At 46.6% G+C, this 9056-nt stretch overlaps 1 protein-coding gene across 1 annotated transcript in view; it reads right to left on the bottom strand.

Annotated features, from left to right (window-relative positions):
- The window catches only part of Pcp4l1 (Purkinje cell protein 4 like 1), a 23908-nt gene that overhangs the window by 3878 nt on the left and 10974 nt on the right, over positions 1-9056 (bottom strand). The gene's annotated exons all lie outside the window — the stretch shown is intronic.

Genomic DNA, 9056 nt, shown 5'->3' on the forward strand with positions numbered 1-9056 from the left:
GAGAGAGAGAGAGAAGAGAGAAAGAGAGAGAGAGAGACGAGGGATGGAAAGGAGATCCAGCCTAGCTACAAGTAGGAGCAGATTATGTAGAGCCTGTTAGAGGGCTGCAGTCAGGCAAGCAAGAGAAGATGGAAGCTTGGATCCGAACAGAGGCCATGAAGGGGAGGGGACAGGCATGGTGAGGTTATGAGTATTCGTTTCAAACTGTGATCAAAATGATTCTAATTGAATACGTGGTATTGTGATAAAGTGGTATTGTGATAAAGGGGGAGTCAAGGATGACTCCCAAGGAGAAACGGGGGGGGGGGGAGAAGTTCCCACTTCCTGCTACAGAACAGACAACCAAGGGAGGGGGGGCTAGGGAGAAGATCGGAAGGATTGTTTTGTTTTGGAAAAGTTTGGGATAGCAGGATCAGCAGAGAGCAAGAGCCCTCTGGAGGTTAACAGCAGGGACTTTAAACTGAAATCAAGCAAGATACCGTCCTGTCTTCCAGGGGAAGTGTCCTGGTGTCTGTATTGTGACAAACACCATGAGCAGAAGCAACCTGGGCAGGGAAGGGTTAACATTAGCTTAGCAGTCCACATCATAGTCCATCATTGACTGTCAGTCAGGGCAGGAACTCAAGGCAGAAACCTGAAGGCAGGTGCTGAGGCAGAGACCATGGAGGAGTGCTGCTTAGTGGCTTGCCCTGTCTGTCTTCTTAGAGTGCCTGGGCCACCAGCCCAGAGGTGGCACCACCCACCATGAGCCAATCCCTCCTGCATTGATCAAGAATATATGATACAGGTTTCCCCACAGAACAATCAGACAGATGCTTTTTCTCTATTGAGTCTCTCTCTTTCAAAATAACTGTAGCTTGTATCAAGCTGACACTGAAAACTAGCCAGCACAGTGAGGAGATGAAACAAGTAACCAAAGAATAATTACTGCCAGGAGGTGGTGGCGCACGCCTTTAATCCCAGCACTTGGGAGGCAGAGGCAACTGGATTTCTGAGTTCGAGGCCAGGCTGGTCTACAGAGTGAGTTCCAGGACAGCCAGGGCTACACAGAGAAACCCTGTCTCGAAAACAACAACAACAACAACAAAAAAGAATAATTACTGGGCATTTATTGTTGTGTGCCAAACCTAGCCTATTAATTAATTTTGTGAGATATCACAGCTGAAGAAGCAAGCTTAGAACAATGTCTGGGTCTCATCAAGGCCAAGTCATATGAAAAGAAAATGATAGACTTAGTTTTGGTATTTTCATATGCTGACCAAGTATGCTGATGTGTTAATGACTACACTATTCAGAACATGTAGATGCATACTGGACTAGTCTTTCAACTCTGGAAAACTGTTCTAATAAAAAGTTATGAGGATCTAGGTGTGGAAACACAGGCTCTTTAATCCCAGTGCTTGGGAGATGAAGGCAGAGGTCTAAGAATTCAAGATAGCTCTCAAAATATAGGAAGTTATAGAAAAAAAAAAAGGAATGTGACAAGCCCATGATCTTCGGTGGGTCTTACTTTCTTCCTGAACACTTTTTAGATTAATCCTAGTACTTAAAATCTGCTTTGTCATCAGCATCATCATTTGTTTTTTTTGAGACATGGTTTCTCTGTGTAGCCTTGGATGTCCTGGAACTCACTTTGTAGACCAGACTGGCCTCAAACTCACAGAAATCCTCCTGCCTCTGCCTCCCAAGTGCTGGGATTAAAGGAATTCACCACCACATCTGGCCCAAATTTTCTCTTTCTTTTCTTTTATTTAATTTTATTGGTTATTAAAAGTATGTGTGTGCACATAACACATGTGTTGGTATGGATGTGTGCGCCATGGTGCACTGTGGGGGTCAGAGGACGACTTGGAGGAGCCTGTTCACACCACCAAAGTGAGTTCCGAGGATGGGACTCAGGTTGTCAGGCCAGCGTGTCAAGGCTAGCGTGTCAGAGGCCAGCATGTCAAGGCCAGCGTGTCAAGGGCTTTTACCTCTTGAACTGTTTCACCAGGTCTTACAAATTGTTAATTAACTTCAACTCTAAACAGACACAAAAAATGAGAAAGCAATCTAAAGTTAAAAAAATATATATATATTAACATAAGAAATAGTGAGGTGTGGAGTGAGGAGACAGCCTAGCTAGAGACGGGTTAGCTGGTATGCATGATACCTGAGCTCAATACTTAGATTCAAGGTAAAAAAAAAGAAAAAAAGAAAAACAAACAAACAAACAAACAAAAAACCAAGGCAGTCTGGTAATCTCTCTGAGGAGGCAGAGATGGGTGGATCGCTGAACTTGCTGGGCAGCCAGCTAAGCCATTTGGCAAGTCCAAAGTCAGCAAGAGACCCTGTCTCCCCACCCATCCCAAAAGAGATGGATAGTGTCTAAAAAATGATACCCCACCTGCTGGTATCCCTGTGGCCTCTCCATGCATGCACACACGTGCACATGCCTACCCCAACCTAGAAAGCACCCCAAAACCCACTCAAATGCTGACATACTGTTATTTAACATAGGAAAGTGTCTTTAATAAAAATAGGTCATAGCCAGATATGGAGGTGCATGCCTTTAATCCCAGCACTTGGGAGGCAGAGGCAGGGGGGTCTCTGTGAGTTTGAAGCCGGCCTGGTCTACAGTGTGAGTTCCAGGCCAACTGAGGTGAAATCTTGTCTCAAAAAAAAGGGTAGGCCGCACTTGGGAGGCAGAGGCAGGCGGATTTCTGAGTTCGAGGCCAGCCTGGTCTACAGAGTGAGTTCCAGGACAGCCAGGGCTATAAGAGAAACCCTGTCTCGAAAAAACAAAAAACAAAACAAAACAAAAAAAAGGGTAGGTCATAAAGTGGCACTGGTCGTAACCTGGGTGACCTTCAGTAGTAAAGTAGGTGCTTAGCATATTCAAGGCCCCGGTTTTTATTCTGAGAACCAAACAAACGGTAATAAACTGATTGTGGTGGGCTGAATAAGAATGTCCCCACTAGACTCATATATTTGGATGCTTAGGGAGTGGCACTATTAGGAGGTGTGGCCTCTTTTTGAGTAGGTGTGTGGCCTTGTTGGAGGAAAGGTGTCAATGGGGTTGGGCTTGGAGGTTCATTAGGTCCAGTGTAGCACTTGTGCTCACTCTCTCTGTCTCTCAGTCTCTCTCTGTCTCTCTGTCTCTGCCTACAGATCAGGACGTAGCTCTTAGCTATTCCTCCAGAACCTGCCTGCATGCTGCCATATTCCTTGCCATGAGGATAACGGAGTAAACCTCTGAAAATGCTGAGCCTCTGTCCTAGGGTTTGTTTGCTGTGAAGAGACACCATGACCAAAGCAAGTCCTATACATGACAATATTTAATTGGGGTTAGCTGACAGTTCAGAGGTTCATTTCTTCCATTATCATCATAGTGGAAAGCATGACATCATGCAGGCAGAGTGGGTGCTAGAAGAGCCAAGGGTTCTACACTTGATCCGAAGGCGGCCAAAAGGAGACTGTCTTTTGCAAGCAGCCAAGAGGAGGCTTTCTTTCACCCTGGGCCTGCGCATAGAAGTCCCCAAAGCCTGCCTACACCGTGGCGCACTTGCTCCAACAAGGCCACATCTATTCCAACAAAGCCTAATATTCTACACCTCCTAATAGTGCCACTTCCCATGGGCCAAACATATTCAAACCGCACAGTCTCCAATTAAATGCTTTCTCTTATAAGAGTTGCCATGGTCATGGTGTCTCTTCATGGCAAGAGATACCCTAAGTCACTTGATAGAGTCCGATATTTATATTCGAATATATACATAATATATATGTATGTGTGTGTATATGTATATATATATATATATATATATATATATATAGAGAGAGAGAGAGAGAGAGAGAGAGAGAGAGAGAGAAAGAAAGAGAGAGAGAGAGGGTTTCTCTGTGTAGCCCTGGCTATCCTGGAACTCACCCATAGACCAGGCTGGCCTTGAACTCAGAAATCCACTTGCCTCTACCTCCCAAGAGCTGGGATTAAAGGCGTGCACCACCCCCTTCCAGGGAGTCCGATATTTTTTAAAGAGAGCATGTGTTCAACTACTATACATATTTCTTTAATCTGAGACTAGGGCTGGAGAGATAAGTTAGTTTAAGAAGTGCTTGCTGTGTAAGCTTGAGAAGTTGGGTCCAATACCCAAATACCACATAAAGAAACAAGGTAGTCGCTAACACAGAGAGAGACAGAATTAGGTGGCTCTCTGAGCGTCTCTCATCAGCCAGCCTAGCCTATTGGTATGCTTGAGGCCAGTGAGAGACTCTGACAGCACCCATGAAAGAACATACAAGGTTAGCCTGTAACCTCCACACACAGGAACACCCACACACATGGGTCTACCTATGCCCATTGGAATATGCATACATACACAAAGTGAATAAAAAAATAACAAAAATTTAATATCTGAGGCTGGATATGAGGACACAAATGTATAATCCCAACACCTGGGAGGCTAAGGCATGAGGATTACAAATTCTAAGCCAGCCTGAGCTACAGAGGTGGGGGGGTCTGGGGGAAGATTTGAAAACACACCAAAGAAGATTCTGAAACCCCAGGAAAGTCCTGCTAGTCTCTTGTAGACCAAAAAGAGCTTCTGCGGGAGGGGGGATTATTTTTGAAACTCTTGGATGGACTGGTCCACAGTCATTATTCTTTTTCTCATTGATCTTTTTGAGTTAATTAATTTTTACCTTAGTTTTCGCACATGGCCAGTATAGTGATCTAGTAGGTAATACCTTCCACCGTGCCATACTGGCATCATGAAAAGTTTGTTCACACTGCAAAAGCACAGCATGGAGTATGTGCAGTGAGAGAGGACAGCCAAGAGTCCAGATATGAGAGGCATGGATGAGGAGGCAAGTTCAACAGTCCCATGGTCTCAAACTTCAAATACTACTTTCTCTATTGGCCAGCACATCTCGAACTGTTGTCCTGGCTTTAACCATTATCCCTCTGTCTTTTTAATTCCAAGTTTATTGCTTTAACCCATCAAACCCATCCCAACTCTGCCCTTTTGAAAAAAAAAAAAATGACTCCTATGCTAAATATCTCCCCTCAGGGAGTTCTGTGATGATTTTAATAAGAAATGTTCCCTATAGTGTTGGGTTTTCGAATGCTTTAGCCCTGGGTGTGTTGGCTAATTTTAGGTCAACTTGACATAAAGGATTCCTTTTAGGAGGAGGAACATCAATTGAGAAAATGTCCCCGCCAGATTATCCCGTAGGCAAGTCAGTGGTACGGATTTTTTTTTTCAAGTTTTTAAGGATTTGTGTGTGTGTATGTGTGTGTGTGTAAGTTTCACCTCGTGCACCCAGTCCCTCTCATCTCCTCATCCCCTTGTATCGGCCCTCGCCATCTCCTTCCCGAAAGAAATTAGAAAATGCAAGCACACGTGCGCGCACGCGCGCGCACACACACACACATACACACACACACACACACATATCCAAAGCATAGAAAACATCTTGCAATGGAAGCTGATGCCATTTTCTTGATGTGAGAGGATCCATCTCGCTGTGGGCAGTACCACTCCTGGGCTGGCGGTCCTGTAGACTATAAAGAAAAAAGCTGAGCAAGCCATGGGGAACAAGTCAGGAAGCAGCATTCCTCTGTGGCCTCTGCTTCAGCTCCTGCTTCCAGGTGGCTGCCTTGAGTTCCTGCCATGACTTCTTGGATGGTGGACTACAAGACCCCATGGTCAAGGCAAGTAATCAAAGAAGGTATTTAATAGGGCTCATGGTTCCAGAGGGTTAGGGGTTTATGATGGAGGAGTGAAGCCACGGAAGCAGGAAGAGCTGAGGGCTCACACCTCAGACCGAATCACAAGCAGGAGGCAGACACATTAGGAACAGCAAAGTCTTTTGAAACCTCAAAGCCATCCCCAGTCACAAACCTCTTCGAAGCCAAGCCTCCTAGTCCTTTCCAAACAGTTCCACCAACTCAGAACCAAGTATTCACACACAAGAGCCTCTGCGGGGGGGGGGGGGGGGGGGGGGGGGGGGGGGGGGGGATATATTCTCATTCAACAGTCCCCAGCTGGTGGCACTGTATGGGGAGGCGCCAGAACTGTGGCCTTCTTGGGAGAGGCAGGCTAATTTTAAGAATTTAAAAATTTTACACCATTTTCTAGTTTGCTCTCTCTACTTTGTGCTCCTGGTTCAGAGTATGAGCCCTCAGCCTCTGCTCTCAGCAGCCAGTTTCTAACACCCTGCTGCCTCTAACACACACACACACACACACACACCCCGCTATCATAGACTCTAACCCCCTGGAACCATAAGTTCAAGTCAACGCTTTCTCCCGTGAGTTGGCTTGACCAAGGTGTTTTATCGCAGCAACAGAAAAAAATAACTAATAGGTTGTTCCTCAACTCTCCCCGTCAGCTGATCTGGAGCCAAATCCAAAGCAGGTGTATGTGTCAGAGCTGAACCACACAGGCTACCATGTTCCTTCTGCCCTGCCAGCTTCCCTCTTTCCTGAGCCTGGCCTCACCCTGGAATAGAACAGTGTCTGTGATCTGGCTCCCCAGGGGCTCCTAGCTCCATTTGGGTTATATTTATGAAGGATCATAACCCGAGATCAAGAGTTTCCACTGTTGAGGCCAGAAAGGAGTACTGTAAGGTCCCCACTGCTCACAACACCCCTTGAAATCTCCCTCACGCCATCCGTGGAAAAGTGCTACGGGGTCTTCTTCCTGCCCCTCCTCCCTCCATCCTTTCTAGCCAGCTCTCAAAATAGCTACTTGTGGGCACTCCATTTCTAGATTTAGCTGTTTGTGACTTGTTGGGGGGAGGGACAATCAGACTAGCCTCTGTATGGCACCCAGTCGCTCACTGGTCCCTGTCCTCTGTCTCAATGTGGTAGGTAGTTTCAGGATGATCTGGTATATGTTCTCGAACGCTGTCAGACTATCCATACTTCAAGTTCACCCAGGACTCTATAAAAAAAAAAAAAAAACAAGACAAACAAAAACAAAAACAAAAACCCTTACAAACACTCATATCTCCAAAGGAGCAATGTCAACTCAAGATCTCCAAGAGGTCTGTAATTCTCAGCCTCGTCTGAGCCCTCATTCTAGGCAGGTGTGGGTCACAAAGCTCCCTTCCTCCCTCTCTCTCTCTCTCTCTCTCTCTCTCTCTCTCTCTCTCTCTCTCTCTCTCTGGTGCTCTGCTGCTTTCACATTGGAACTAACGGTGATAAAATGGTTCAGCAGCATCTTCCTTCTTCTTATAACAATGGTTTTTGACCTTCCTAACACTACGCCTTTAATACGGTAGTTCCTCATGTGGTGGCAACCCAACCATAAAGTTATTTCTGTTGCTACCGCATAACTATAATTTTGCTACTGTTATGAATCATAATGTAAAGATCTGTGTCATTCAACTGCCCGCCTCAAGGGGTCTCGCGTCACAGGTTGAGAACCTCTTCCTTGCAGGCTCTGACTAGGAGAAGCGATAGAAGTCAAGGACTTGTTACCTTGCCTTGGTATTGATAACCACGTAGATAATACTACCGGGCCTGCTACTTCTGCACGAGCTTTTAAACCCACCAACATGCTGACTCCTTCTATCAACTCCATAAAACAGGTATTGCTACTCTCATTTCCCAAGCCGTGAGCTTTGGTCAGGAGTGGTTAATTTTTTGGCCTAAGGACATATAGTTGAGTCACAAGGACAGCTTGAGCTGGGCATTGGTGGCGCATGCCTTTAATCCCAGCACTTGGGAGGCAGAGGCAGGTGGATTTCTGAGTTTGAGGCCAGCCTGGTCTACAGAGTGAGTTCCAGGACAGCCAGGGCTACACAGAGAAATCCTGTCTCGAAAAAAAAAAACAAGGACAGCTTGAAGCAAGAAATACAGTCTAGCTTGCGAGTCCAGGCTCTTGAATGTTGTGTGCACTCGCATCCACTCACACACACGTGAGGGGAGGGGTCTAATGTGAATGGCCTGCCTGTAGAAGCTATCCCATACAGCAGAGCAGTCCCCAGGTAGGAAGAAGATCTTTGGAATCAGGATTGAATTCCATACCCGACAGTCAAACAGCTTGAGTCCACATTCTTCTCAATTTCAAGAAGCTTCTCAATTCACAATCCAAAACACCACCTTCACGTATATACAGGAAACCTTGGGGCGCTGGACCCTGCCCTCTCATCATAGAGCCATCTTACATGCTATGGGAGGACTTTCTCCCAGACCCCACATCCCCACTCAGATTTTTGCTCGGCTGATTGACCGGACCACCATGATTTGGGTTTTGCTTCTCAGTGCTCGGTCCTGGCACCGAACTCAACCCCCAGGGACTATTCAAACTCTTCACTCAGTGGCCCAGATCTTAGCCCTTCAGAGTCTGAGAATTCCGTGTGCGCGAGACCATCACACTCTTTCCCAGAGCAAACGACTCCCTTGCTTACATCCGGAACTATTATTCCTGTCCTAGTGAGCACGGAGCTGGGTTCAGCACAGTGCCATTGCCCACACAGGACTAATTGTTTCCACTTCTCAGTACCAAACACTAATTAGCAACTGTGAAACCCATCACATCTCACTTTCCCTAGAGAGCCCCAGCCTCTTCCCTTGCCTACCTTCTTGTATTCCTTTCCTCCACCCCTCCCCCTCCACCCCCGTGATGAATTCCAGTGTTCCGATCTGTCACTTGGCAGTAGGTTCTCCTGTAGCTCAAAGGTGTGGATTCTCCGCTCCCTCCGTGGGGACAGTAGTTGGCAAAGGCCTGCTGGGTTAGGGCATTTTTTGTTTTTTCTTTTCCCCAGTAGGCTTTAAGATACAGATGGGCCCATGTTCTCTTTCCCCAGTATTTCCCTCCAAAAAGTTATCTGCCCTTTTTAGTTCCTCCAAATCGGGGCACAGTAAAGCATCTTAATACTGGCCCATCTTTGCCTTCCCAGACCTTTTATTGACAGTCAGAGCAGGTCGTGGGCGGCCTGAGCTCCCAGGCTCGGCCCCCTTCCCTCTTCTAGGAACCACACACTCTGTCCTTTTACTCTCTTGTATGACTCCCCGCCCCCCCTTTCTCCCCCTCTACCTGGCCCCCCCTCTTCCCCTTTTGATGTGA

This window comes from Mastomys coucha, unplaced genomic scaffold, assembly GCF_008632895.1.
Source record: "Mastomys coucha isolate ucsf_1 unplaced genomic scaffold, UCSF_Mcou_1 pScaffold1, whole genome shotgun sequence".
Lineage (NCBI taxonomy): Eukaryota > Metazoa > Chordata > Mammalia > Rodentia > Muridae > Mastomys > Mastomys coucha.